The sequence below is a fragment of the Cryptomeria japonica genome, chromosome 9 (genome assembly GCF_030272615.1).
Source record: "Cryptomeria japonica chromosome 9, Sugi_1.0, whole genome shotgun sequence".
In the NCBI taxonomy this organism is placed as follows: domain Eukaryota; kingdom Viridiplantae; phylum Streptophyta; class Pinopsida; order Cupressales; family Cupressaceae; genus Cryptomeria; species Cryptomeria japonica.
The window spans coordinates 36,325,810-36,340,117 of record NC_081413.1 but is presented as its reverse complement, the minus strand read 5'-3'; positions in this window follow the sequence as shown (position 1 = coordinate 36,340,117).

Genomic DNA, 14,308 nt, shown 5'->3' with positions numbered 1-14,308 from the left:
AAATAAACCCACAACACTAGATCAACAAAGGATTAGAGATGGGGGTATCTAAGATAGAATGAAGAGATTGTGAATTCTTAGAATCATTAGTAGAACCATTAGGGTACACAATAATATTCTTAGGAAGAGGATTCTTCCACCAAGTCGAAAAAGATCTCTCATGCAGGAGCTAAAGGAACAGATAAATACTAGGTGCCCAATAGAAAAATGGTGCTTACAATAAAAAGGAATGCCTTCATAATCAACAGGCTAGGTTTAAGGTTTATCATTAAATTGTAGCACAACCTCTCTAGGAAAGGCCTTGGATAAATAAACTTCCACCAAAACAAGAACATAAATAATGTGAGTGAATTTGTTTGAAGTAATTGTAATTTTGAAAAAAAGGGGAATGATGGAGATCTAGAGGAAAACTTTTCTTCCCTTTTAGGAGCGATGAAAGTTTCACTTTGGATTTCCCTTCAAACACTTTTCATGCATTACATTAGAAGAGGGGGGGAAATGCACTAGATTCAACCTCCACAGAAAGGGATTGAATTTTGAGTGATGGTAAGAATGGTAAGTCATTCCCCTCTTCTGGAATGAGATTTGAATTGATTGAATTGTGTACTTATAACCAGGTGAAAAAGTGACAAAGATATGATTACAAATTGAGATAGAAGTGTAGGATGGAGTTGTGCACCTAGATCTAGTAATAATATGTTCAGACGAAGCTGCCCTGCAAATTTGAGGAAAAGTTGTCTGGACTGTAGTGGGAGTGTACAAGGGCCTCTGAAAAATCCACAAAACGAAAAGGGATTTTCTGCCTCTACAAATGGATTCCAAATATGAAAGTACAACTCTGTACCTACAACCTACACACAAAAAAAAGAGGGAAAGGGGTTGGGATTGGGGGTTTTCCTTCAGCTCAAACCCTAGTTTAGGAATTAACCAAATGATGAAAGAAAGTACTTGCAAGTAAATGTAAATGAAATATTGAATTATAAATCACCTCAAGGGAGGTTGTAGATGGAATGTAGGTAGATTTTCTTGTGTGGAATTGAATATTGAAAGGGATCGCCTCTTCAATAGTTGAATCCTTGACTTGAATGCAACACCTAGCCTTGAAGGGAGACTTCAGAATTCTCAATGCTTGAAAGGAATGCTTGATCTCATGTAAACTTCACACTCATCCAACCTCATGCAAATGAGAGGATAAATATGACTTATATACTTGTCAATTAGGGCTAATTGACTAATTTTCTATCACAGGCCGACACTGGGGGAGTTTTCCCACTCAGTGCACAACCACCAAAGCATAATTTAAAGGGTCCTACCCCAAAATAGGGCAGGGAATAGGAGCGCCAGACCCCTATCTTGCCCTTTTTTCTAGGACATAATGTAGCTTAGGCAGTGCAAAGGGCAAGAAAGATGCAGTTTTTATGTGTCGAACAAGTCTCCAGTCACTGATTAGGCTTAGGGATTCAATTCGCATGCATGAGGACCCTAATGTGGTCACAAATTATAAGGGTCACAATTTCATGACACAAAATTTAGCCCCCACTTTAGCGGGAGTATAAGTGTATGCCAATATTGGTGGTAAAGTACAAGGAAACAAGATTGAAATAATTCTACCACATCAAGGAGGCAAGATGCTCCAAGCCCCCAGTGGACTTAAAATCTTACGACATCGATTGACAAAGTAAAAGGGAAGATCGAGAAGGAGAAAACCATGACTATCAGTAGCAAGGTTCTCCTCACTCTGACTCATGAAAAAGATACCAAAATTATGAAGCAAAGCCAAGTTCACTAAATAATTCTAAGTATCGAAAAGGAAGATATGAGAGAAGTGTATGCCCCCACATTCAAGGGATCGCACATGCCTTATCGGGAGTGATTTATTGAAGGTAGGATACACCCAAGAGAGAGAGAAGAGAGGGATCACGTTATCGCAAGGATTTAGCCCCCAATCAAGGAATAAACTTATGGATAATGAACACAAAACACAAAGAACGAGGTAGTTTTTCTTTCCTCACGGTCAGTATGCTGTATGATAACTCATCTATATAATATATGGATATGCATATAATAAACATCATTCCCCAAAGAAAGGACACTACCTTAGAAGAAAGGGAAGAGAGAATGTCTTTTGAGTCAATAGGAAAGAGACAAAAAGAGATCTCAATGATTTGAATCATCCTCAAGTAGACATTGAGGGAAAAAATAGAAGATCAGGGATATACATAGAAGAATGGGTACAAAAGAGAAAGAACGGGGAGAGAGAGAAGATCTACATTGCTAATATTGCTAATCTATCATGACATCTACCTCCCAATCTTGATGATCACTATTTTGGGCAGGCGAGCAACATTCCAAAGGAGTGACATCGAACACAATAGATGGAGCTATCACAAGATCCAAATGAGGACTATGCTCATGTGGTAAGTCACTTTGTTCGATTCTAGGAGCTGGGATAAGGGTTTGTGAAAATTCAGTTGATAAATGCTTGTCCATATTAACATATTCATAGTCACTATCAGAAGCATGAGGAGTTATATTTCTATCATGAATAACATTTTCACTCATTTCTTCATCAATATTTATAGAAAGAGGAGCACAAACATGAATAGGAGTAAAATCATCACATGTTTTGTGCAACTTATGATTTGGAGATGTAGGTTGAACATCTTGCTTAGGGGAAAAGGGAATCATATTAACTATTGGAATCTTGGGAGATTGAATGGATTGAGGAACAACTTCATGAACTTGAGCATGACGCCTTCATCGACATTCTCTCAGACAATGATTCTGTCGAGTCTTAGTAGAAGGCTGAGAAGGAGGAGGGACATTAGAAAAAGTAGGAATGTTTTCTTCTTTGATAGTTGAAGGTTTAGGTTGAGGTCTTTTAGGTTGGACAAGAGGAGAAGTAGGCCTCTTCTCTCTATAAGAGGAAGGAGATGGAACTGCGCCATATAAAGGAAGAATGTTAGGTATAGGAAGAAGACCAGGTCCATCATGTGGAGGAGGTACAGGTTTAACCTTAGGAGGAATATTGTTGTTCTTCTTAGGAGAAGGCATAGGCACATCCATAGGAATAGATTGAGGAAGATTAGTCCTATCCATTACGGGACGGATTTCACCTTTAAGTATGATAGGAATGTCAAGTGTTGGGGATCTAGGTTGACTTAAGGATAAGATCGTATCTTTCTTCCATTTTTTATAGGATTGAAAAAGAGCATCGCTCCTTGATGGAAGAGAGTGAAATTGCTTAGGCTAGAAGAAATTAATAGGAAATGCAAAATTTAAGAAAATAATGATTAAACAATTTGAACTTTGTTGGACGAAAATAATGACACAATTTCCAAAATAATAAATAAAAGGAAATTGGGATTTTAAAATTAGGGCCAAGGGGATACCACTTAATTTTAAAATCAAAATTTTTAAAATCAGGGCAAATCATAATTAATATCTTAATTTAAAAAATTTTCTTGAAATTTAAAATAATAAATTTTTGAGGTATTTTCGATGATAGAGGGATAAAAAATCAACAAGATTAGCCAATCTTTTGGATTTAGGTTATTAAATGCAGTCATAACAGTCTCCCAAAATTTTGGGATAAAAGTTGAGGACTATGGCGGGAATGCCCATGGTTCAACCAACTTTTTTCAAAATTTTCAGGAATGAATATTATGATGATTTTAAAGCTAACCCCCAAAAATTGACGAATTTTTACGATTTGGAGATAAGCAAAAATAAGGTTCAAATGTGAAGATAGGACCCTATTAGGGTTTTGAAGAAAAAGAGGAATTGAACTGAAAACTTGAAAATGGTCAAACCTCATGGATAGGGACACCTTGAAAAATGTTTAGAAATATGAATTTGATTGAAATTGATTGAAATTTGTACAAAATCCAATTAATTTTAAAAATTAGGGTTTTAGGACCTAACCACTTAATTTTTGAAATTTTGAATTGTAGGACAAAAGATAAGTCTTAAAACAGTTAGAAATCTGAAAATTAAAAGGAAATTCATTTTTTGACAGTTTCAAGATGATTTTTTAAAATTAGGGTTTTGACAATTAACCTCTTAATTTTGCGAATTTGATTTGCAAATTGAACAAGGCAATGAAGAAATTGAATTTGACAAACAAAGCAATTTTCAGATCTAAGACAATTTTATGCAAAACACAAGTTCAATTTCAATTTTAAATACTAGGATTTTGAATGAATTAACCACTAAGTTTGCAGAAAAATTAAACTTCTAAATGAAAAATATGCAATGATTTTCAGAATAAAGCATGTAAGACATCGGGTTCACCAAAATGTAATGTTAAAAAAGAGGGGAATGATGGAGATCTAGAGGAAATCTTTTCTTCCCTCCGAGGAGAGATGAAAGTTTCACTTCAAATTTGCCTTCAAACACTTTTCGTGCATTACATTAGAAGAGGAGGCAAAATGCACTAGATTCAACCTGCAGAGAAAGAGATTGATTTTTGAGTCATGTTAAGAATGGTAAGTTATTCTTGTCTTTTGGAATGAGATTTGAATTGATTGAATTGTGTACTTATAACCAAGTGAAAAAGCGATAAAGATCTGATTATTGTTGGCAATTGACACTCAATCGGATAGTTTCACTATGTTCTCATTGATGGCAACATGGTATTGTGTTTCGGCTTCATGTTTTGGGTTAGTGGTGTATTGGCAGGCACTTCACAGATACTATGTTGGCACCAACACCAGCACCGACACTGACACAGATAAGATAAAAGGATTTCTTTGGTAACCGACAATGCAGGCCGACATGGTTTAGTAAAAGGTTATCGGTATTGGAGGTCGACATCTCTTGGATCCGGCATTGGAAATTGGTTTTAATATTTATGCATTTATGTTATCTGGTGGACATGTAATCTGATATTGTATATATCTTTGTAAGCCAACATAAGGCATCAAAATTTGTATAGGGTATATAAGTCAGTTTGATAGATCATTGATACTGACATGATATAGGAGATTATGGATATGCAAATGTAATATGATGCGAAATATATCAAAGAGATCATGTATGTGAGGAAATTCATGTAAGGGTTATTTCGGTAAAGGGTTTAGGGTTTCAGACCAAAACAAATAGAGCTTAAACCAAAACTATATTCTGGCATAGAAGATGCTATCTTAGCAGTTCACACTTCTCTAGATTGTAGTCTGAATTTTTATAGACTCAGTGAGGCTCCTTTTGTGATTGAGCAATGTGCTCTAGGCTATAAGCCTTCCTACAAGTGTAGGCCCCTCATATTTTGTAATATCTCTTCATATGGCCAGTGGATCGATAATGTAGGTATCAAATCCCACCGTGGTTTTTCATCTTTGAGGTTTTCCATGTATAAATATGTGTGTTATGGTTCTCATTTATGTAATTGGCTTATTGGTTGTTTTACTTCTTTCAATTCTGTATGTACCGGTATACTGGTTTGTGTATGCATTTTTTATAAGGCTAAAATTAATCATTCTAGTATAACACTGATTGACCCCCCTCTAAGTGTTATTGGATTGCAACAATTGGTATCAAAGCCTTGTGCCTCGAAGGAAGTCTAACAGCTTGAGGAAGATCCTGAATCTGGAATCCATGGATATGGCTTTGGAGAAGAAGCTTGAGATAGCACTTGAAGATTATGATGTTGAAAGGTTGAAGAACTTAAAGCTACAAGATTAATTGAATTTTATTAAGGAATTCATTCTTGTCCTACAAGAGAGGCTATCATCGATTCAAGCTAGTAGGAAGGAACTTTTGCAAAGTCAGGATGATGAAGAGAGGGATGCAAGTTATGAAAAATGAAATACAAGTTATAACTATAAGGAGGTCTAAGGAGATTGAGAACTGAAAGAAAAAGGAAAAAAAAAATTGATGTCTCCCTGAAGAACAAATTTGAAGAATGTGGTAAGTTGGTTCATGAGAATGATATGTTGAGAACTGATTTAGTACAATCCTTGAGTAATGAACAAGATCTTGAGAGACAAATGATAATTTTGAGAGAAGATTTAACTACTGCGAGTGAGTATAAAGAAAAATTCAAGATTATTTCAGCACAACTAGATGACTTATTGAAGAGACTTAGGCAAATTGGAGATGTTTTGTTTGCAATAGTTTTGGTCACATGGCTACGCAATGCAAAAACAAAGCAAACCAAAACCCTGATTCTACTCCCAGAGAATGTTTTAAATGCAATAAGTATGGTCATAAATAGAAGATTGCATAATGAATATTAAATGCTATGCATGTGTAAAATTTGGACATATGGCTAATCAGTGCAGGTCAAGCAATTTCACCGGTTTTCGAAAAGTAATTCAGAGGAACAATGTTACATGTTATGCATGTAATGAGGTTGGACATATTGCTAAATTTTGTAGAAGAAGAAATCTGTCAGTTGGTAAAAGAGGATCAAATAAGAAAGGAAAAGAGAAGGTTAGTGAGATCAGGAAAGATCATACTTAGAGATGGGTTAGGAAGATTGAAGAACAATCATCAGATGGGAATGTCTCAGTTAGTTATCCAGCAAAGGAGGCTACTCCTACACTCGCAGGTAGCTGATCTGATAACTAAGGTAGATGCCTTAGGGGTAGGAAAAATTCATGAAGATGGTGCATATGCCCCGAGAAGATATTCTAGAATATGTTCCAGATATTGGAGATGATTATCTGGCATGGATATGTTCTATGCAAGATCCAGTATCTTTCACCGACAGTCATTTATGTCAATGGAAGATTAGGGTTTTTCTCAAAGGTTAATAGGTTGAATTCAATTCATTATTGATCACCTTGCATTTAGAGAGATTTTGGAGAATTTAAGAGCAACTAAGAGTGATCAAAGGCAATTTAGCGCAATTAGATTTCTTCTTCAGCGATTTTAGTGGCCCTTGGAAGAATTTGTTCGAGGTTTTCACCGAGAGCCATCAAAAGGTAAATATCTTTAAACATGGAAGTGGGATCATCATCTATTCCTATTTTTGTTGCAAACCCAACTGTAGTAGAGGTCAAGTACTACCCCAGTCCAATTTTCAAGTGGTATCCACATGTGGCTATGCTGGAAGATTCGGTTAGAGCATTTTCTCATTTTCTGGAGGGACTTGTCTATGTAGAAGATGTTAGGGAATATATTCATTGTCACTTTGAGGACTTGGGAACTTCTAAAATTAAGGGCATGTATATGAGTAAGCTGATGGGAGAATCTGGAAAGATCAAACCGACATTCAAGCATATTGAACACCTAGGGTTTACCGACATTCTGGATATTCCAAAATTTAAAGATGAGATAATCAAATATGTTTTGAGCAGAGTACATGGGGAATTTCTATGGTTAAACAAAATTTACAAAATCACCAAGGAAGCCATTTGGCAAATCACTGGTTTACCATTGGTTGGGCAACATCCAGACAGGAAGGTTTCAAATGGTTTCGTGAAAAATATCACCAGTGCGACATTTGATAGGAGATCCATCAGAGTGAGCACTATCACTGACATAGACATCAAGTTCGGTAGTATGATCATTGGGTTTAAGGTAACTTAGTCAAATTGACTGGATTCTGTTTCCAATTCATGCAAAATGATGAGAGAGTTGATGTGAAATTAGATCTATGTGGTTGGATGCTAGATTAGTTGTTAATAAACATAGGAAAAATTCAGGGTGAAAAGAACGGTACATTCCACAATGGCAACTTCATAGTTTTCTCAATGTTATATTTCATGAATGATACACCCAGTTTTGGTAAGAGGCAATGGGCATTTGACATCTCGGTAGGGAGACAAAATTGAAACAGTCAATTGTTGCTTTAGGAAGTCAGAGAGATGATAAGGTATGGGGATATTTCAAGGCATTCGAGAAATCTTTGAGGTCTAGGGTAAGGGTACCTTAGCTCATATTGTAGAAAAATATTCAACCGAAATATGCTTCATGGTAAAGAAGGATGAAACACTTATGGAAGTAGTTAAGCCCTGAAAGATTTGGATTAAATAAATAGGCGATGAGGTGGATGCACAGATTCTTGATGCCTATGCAAAAATGTTTATTGATGCACCTATTGATGAGGCAGAGAAGCCCTGTGGTACTGCACAACAAAAAACACAAGAGGTTGAAATAGAGTTAAACCTGAAGAAAAGAGAGAAGCAGGAAGGGAAGGCTAGAAAATTGAATCCTGAAGTTCACATTGAGCCTGTTATTACAGAATCAAAATCTGAGGATGACACGCCGTTGGCATTTAAGAGGGTTGTTAGGAAGAAAAAAGAGGAAACAAAGGTAGAAGATAAGAAGCAACCAGTTAGGAAGGTTACAATCAAAATATCGATACAAAAGCAAGCACCAAAGGCAACACCTTCAGTTGCATCCAATACTGCAAAGAGAAAGAAGAAGGGTGACATCGACTTAGCAATTGAATCTGGTAATGTGACTATCACATGACCTAAAAATTGTGCATAATTAGTAGATGAAATGACTAAGGATGGCATGTTGAAGAATGTTCAATTTTATTATGAACACTTAGAGGATGATGAACAAAGAGAGGTAGAGGAAGCAGTCTTATTATACTTGGATATTTATAAGAAAGCCTTAATAGAAATTGAAAATCAAATACCAGCTGAGTTGTATAATATGTTAGATGCTAAAAGGCTGTCAGCTATGCAAGAAGATAAGAATATTAAAATTCAAGAGCTATTATCTATTTGTGTTACTATTTCTCTAGATGAAATGGAAAAGGCACTTGAGGTGGCAGATAGAAAAGTTTGGAATAGAAAACATAGAATAACTAGTCTGATGCTAGGAAGAGTAAATGAAATAACAAAGGAGACACAAAAAGAATGGATTAAATTCCTTGGAGAGAACAAAGGATTCTTTACTTCACCAAAAACCAAGACAGACACTATAGATACCCTAGTTGAAGGAAAAGGAAACGGGATTATGGGTATTTCACCCTCAGTTTTGAAAAATATTAAGATAGTGGAAATTGAGCCCCTGGTAAATATAGATGTACAGACAAATATAGAGATACTAGTTAACATAGAGAGTGAACAAGTTAATGTTGTACACGATACTAATATTGAGGATAACAATCCTCTAGATAAAAATGTACAGGTTGAGGTTACAGTTCCTATAGAGGAACCAATAGATACACAGATTGCACCAATTGGCGAAGCCATCAGTGCAAGTGACGAAGTTATAAAGGATAAATCTTTAGAGGAGAAGAAAGGGGAATCCAACAGGGAACCGGTAGTTGGTCCATCATTGTTGTCAATTGACGCCTCATAGGTTGAAAAGAAAAACATAACAAAGATAAGTCCTACTGAACTCATGATGATGGCAGCACAAAAACTAATGAACGAGAGATCCACAGATAAAGAGATCATTGATCAATCAATCACTATTCTACACAGACTAGTCCTAGAGTGCAAGATTGAAAATGAAGCAAGACGATCCAACAAGCTTAAATTAATTACTGAGCATATTTCAAAGGATTTTCAATCCTTACAACATATTTCAAATCGACAAGCACTAGAGAGGTTTACTCGGGCTAAGAGAGATGCATTTGATCAGGTAATTGAATTTGAGAAGAAGAAGATTGATGAAAAGCTCAAAGTAATAGAAAATTATTTGAAGCAATGTACAAATATATATAGGGTATGTTGTAACATTGATATACTTACAGCTAATGTGGATAAGAAGATAAAAAAACTTCAGGAGAAAATTGCAAATATAGCTAAATATTTTGATGGATTGATTTCATTGACTACATCAATTGATGATCAAATTTTGATTTTGGAGAAGCAAATTTCTATTCTTGAGAAGAAAAAAACAAAATAATAAGAAGAGCTAGAAGTCTGAAAGGCTTGGTGAGTCCCCGGCTAGATTCACTTAGTGTACATAAGAAAGAATGCATGGATATGGTGGGAAAGCCCACACCGACAGAGGTAAATGAGAAAGAGTCTTTTGCACATATATTGAGTGGACTTATATCTATTTCTGACACATTCAAAATAAGTTGGGAAACTTACCTTGAGCTACTGGAGAAGGCTTATCCAGATATTTTGAGATTTGTCAATCTCTGGTAAGACATTTTGGGATATTCATTGTACAGTTCTTTTTCTTTGACATTCCTTTCATAATTTTTGCTGGCATTGATGTCAAAGGGGGAGTGATATGGATGTGAAAAATAATAAAATGAGTTGTATACATTAGGGGGAATTATGGAGTTATGGAAATATGGAGTATTTTGCATTAATGGATATTCAAATAAGGGGGAGTAGGGCAGGATGAAACTGGCATATGAAACCTTGACCATTTTGCACATGAGTGTTGCCATCAATCCCAAAGGGGGAGATTATTGGCAGTTGACACTCAATTGGTTGGTTTCACTATGTTGTCATTGCTGTAAACATGGTATTGTGTTATGGCTTCATGTTTTGGCTTAGTGTTGTACTGACAGGAAATTCACAGATACTGTACCAGCATCGACAATGGCACCTGCACTGGCAGGACATAAGGATTTCTTTGGTAACTGACAATGCACACCGACATGGTTTAATAAAAGGTTATCAGTATTGGAGGCTGACATCTCTTGGATCCAGCATCGACAATTGGTTTTAATATTTATGCATTTATGTTATCTAGCCAACATATAATTTGATATTGTATATATCTTTCTCAGACGACATAAGGCATGGAAATTTGTATAGGGTATATAAGTCAGCTTGATAGATCATTTTGATATAGACATGAGATAGGAGATTATGGATATGCAAATGTAATATGATGCAAAATATATCAGAGAGATTATGTATGTGAGGAAATTCATGTAATGGTTATTCTAGTAGAGGGTTTAGGGTTTCAGACTAGGAGAGACAAATCTTAAACAAGAACTGTATTCTAGCATAAAAGATGTTGTCTTAGCAGTTCACACTTCTCTGGATTGTTGTTTAGATTTTTATGTAGTTAGTGAGGCTCCTTTTGTTATTGAGTAGTGTGCTCTAGGTTGTAAGCCTTCCTGCAAGTGCAGGCCCCTCATATTTTGTAATATCTCTTCATATGGCTAGTGGATTGATATTGTGGGTCACAAATCCCACCATGGTTTTTCCTCTTTGAGGTTTTCCATGTATAAATCTGTGTGTTATGGTTCTCATTTATGTAATTGTCTTATTGGTTATTTTACTTCTTTCAATTCTGTATTTATCGGTATACCAGTTGGTGTATGAATATTTTTATAAGGCTAAAATTAATAATTCTGGTATAACACTGATTCACCCCCCCCCCCTCTTAGGGTTATTAGATTGCAACAATTATAACTTGAGATAGAAGCGTAGGATGAAGCTATACACTTAGATCTGGCAATAATACGTCAAGATGAAGGTGACTTACAAATTTGAGGAAAAGTTGCCCAGACCATGGCGGGAGTGTACACAGTCCTCTAAAAAATCCACGAAAGGAAAAGGGTTTTTCTGCCTTTGCAAATGGAGTCCAAATCCGAAAATATAGCTGTGCAACTGTATACTACACACAAAAAATAGAGGAAAAGGGGTTGGGATTGGGAGTTTGCCTTCAGGTCAAAACCTAGTTTTGGAATTAACCAAATGATGAAATAAAGTACTTGCAAATAAATGTAAATGAAAGAATGAACTATAAATCACCTCAAGGAAGATTTTAGATAGAATATAGGTAGATTTTCTTGTGTCAAATTGAATAGTAAAAGGGATCTCCTCTTCAATGGTTGAATCCGTGACTTGAATGCAATACTTAGCCTTGAAGGGAGACTTGAGAATGCTCAATGCTGGAAAGGAATGCTTGAATGCTCTTGAATGTTTGATCTCATGTAAACTTTCCACTCATCCAACCTCATGCAAATGAGAGGAAAAATGTGAATTATATACTTGTCAATTAGGGATAATTAACATATTTTTTCTCGCATGCCGACACTTGGGGAGTTTTTCCTGCTTAATGCACAACCACCAAAGCACAATTTGAAGGGTCCTTCCCCAAAATAGGGTAGGCGACAGGGGCACCATGCCCCTATCCTGCCCTTTTTTCTAGGATAGTATGCAGTTTAGGCAATTCAAAGGGCAAGAAAGATGCAGTTAAGAAGTGCTGAGCAAGTCTCTGGTCTCCAATCAGAAATTGGAAGGGTCAGAAATTGGAAGGGTCACAATTTCATGACACTACAGTAATGTCAACCTTCAAGAAGTGACCAATAGCATTACCAATTGTTCTTGTTATGTAGAGTGATATCATATTATTTTTAATCTTTAATGGGTTAGTTCATGCATCAGATACATCATCACCTTTTTCTTTTTATATTAGTGATGACATGTTTTGTTTTCTCAAATTAAGTTACTTTTTGTATATTAGCATAACACTTGCATTTAAAAAAACTATTTACCCTTTAATCTTAATCTATCACTCATAACCTATTCCATAGCCATATAACATAATCCATATTATACAAATAATCAATTAATTTTATTTATTCATTATATTATATTTTTATCATTTTATTCTCACACTGCACCATAAATAATAAATAAAAATAAAAATAACCATTGATCAACATCATAAATAATCATAATAATAAATCCCATATCATCATCTTCATGTACATTATATTAATCATATTCATATCCATCATCATACAAGCATGCACATCCATAAATGCATTACCATGAACATAAACCACTTCATTATCATCATCATCACATTAGTATCCATGACACCTAAAAACTATAATACCAACATCAGAAACATAGTAACCCATAAATCCATAGACACATAAATATCCATGAACGCATAACCATGTCCATAAATACTTTATAACTATATAATTATATCTTGATCATCACGAAAAATGCATTTCATTAACATGGTCCTCCACATCATAATAAAATCAGTGCACCCATAACAAATATCATAAATAACACATAATTCAGCATGTACATCATATTCATCATCATCTTATTGAAATCACCAATTTGTATCATGCATATCATAAACCATTGACGAGTGGGAAAATGATGAGTGATAGATCAAGAGGAAAACCAACCCTTTCCCTCAAAGAGAGATGAGAGTTTCACTACTGATTATCCTTCAAGCACTTTTCACCATTACATTAGGAAGATAAGGGGTAATTCACTGGATTCAATCTCCACACAAAGATGATAGATGAAATTCTAAATGAATTAAGAATGTTATAATGATCTCCTTATTCTTTTGTTTGATTTATAAAGGAAATTGATTGAATTATGCAGTGCAAAAGTGACAAAGAATTGATTATAACTTGAGATCTAAATATGGGATCAAGCTATGCACCTGGATTTGGTAGTAAAATGTCGAGACAAAGTCAACCTACAAATTTAAATAAAAGTTATCCAGACCATGGCGGGAATGTACACGGTCCTCCAAAAAATCCGCAAAATAAAAAGGGTTTCTCCACCTCTGCAAATGGAGCCCGAATCCAAAAGTATAGTTGCGCACCTGCAACCTACACACAAAAAAGAGAGGAAAATGGGTTGGGATTAGGGGTTTGCCTTTAGGTCAAACACCAATTTTGGAATTAAACAAGTAATGAAAGAAAGGACTTGCAAGTAGATGCAAATGAAAGAATGAATTGTAAATCACCTCAAGAGAGGTCATAGAAGCAATGTTGATAAAAATGCATGTATGGATTTGTATGTTGAAATCAATCTCCTCTTTAATGGTTGAATCTTTGACTTGAATGCAACACCTATCTTTGAATGGAGACTTGAGAATCCTCAATGATGAAAAAGAATGCTTGATCGCTTATGTAACTTGAATCTCTCCAGCTTTGACATATCCAACTTGTTCAACTTATGCAAATGAGAGGGTGAATGCCCCTTAAATACATGTTGGAAGGATTTGAATTTCGTCACCTATCGACATCGAGGAGAGTTCCCACTCACTGTACAACCCACAAGAAACTCTCTAGAAAGGTCTTGCCCCAAAAGAGGGCATGGATAGGGGAGCCACGCACCTATCCTGGGAGGAAAAGGGTGCCATTCCCCTATCCAAGGGGTAACAGGGACACCACGGCCATGTCCTACCCCTTTCTTTAGGGCAGAGTGCGGACAGAGTTATGCAGAGCCCAAGGAAGAAGTTGTGTTTGCAAGTCGAGCACTCTCTAGCCTCTGATCATGCTAGAGGATTCAAGTTCGCATGCGTGAGGACCTTAATACAATCATAAATTGCTAGGGTCACAATTTTATGATACTACATTTATCCCCCACTTTAGCGGGTGTATAAGCATATGCCAATACTAACGGTAAAGTACAAGGAAACAAGATTGAAAGACTTT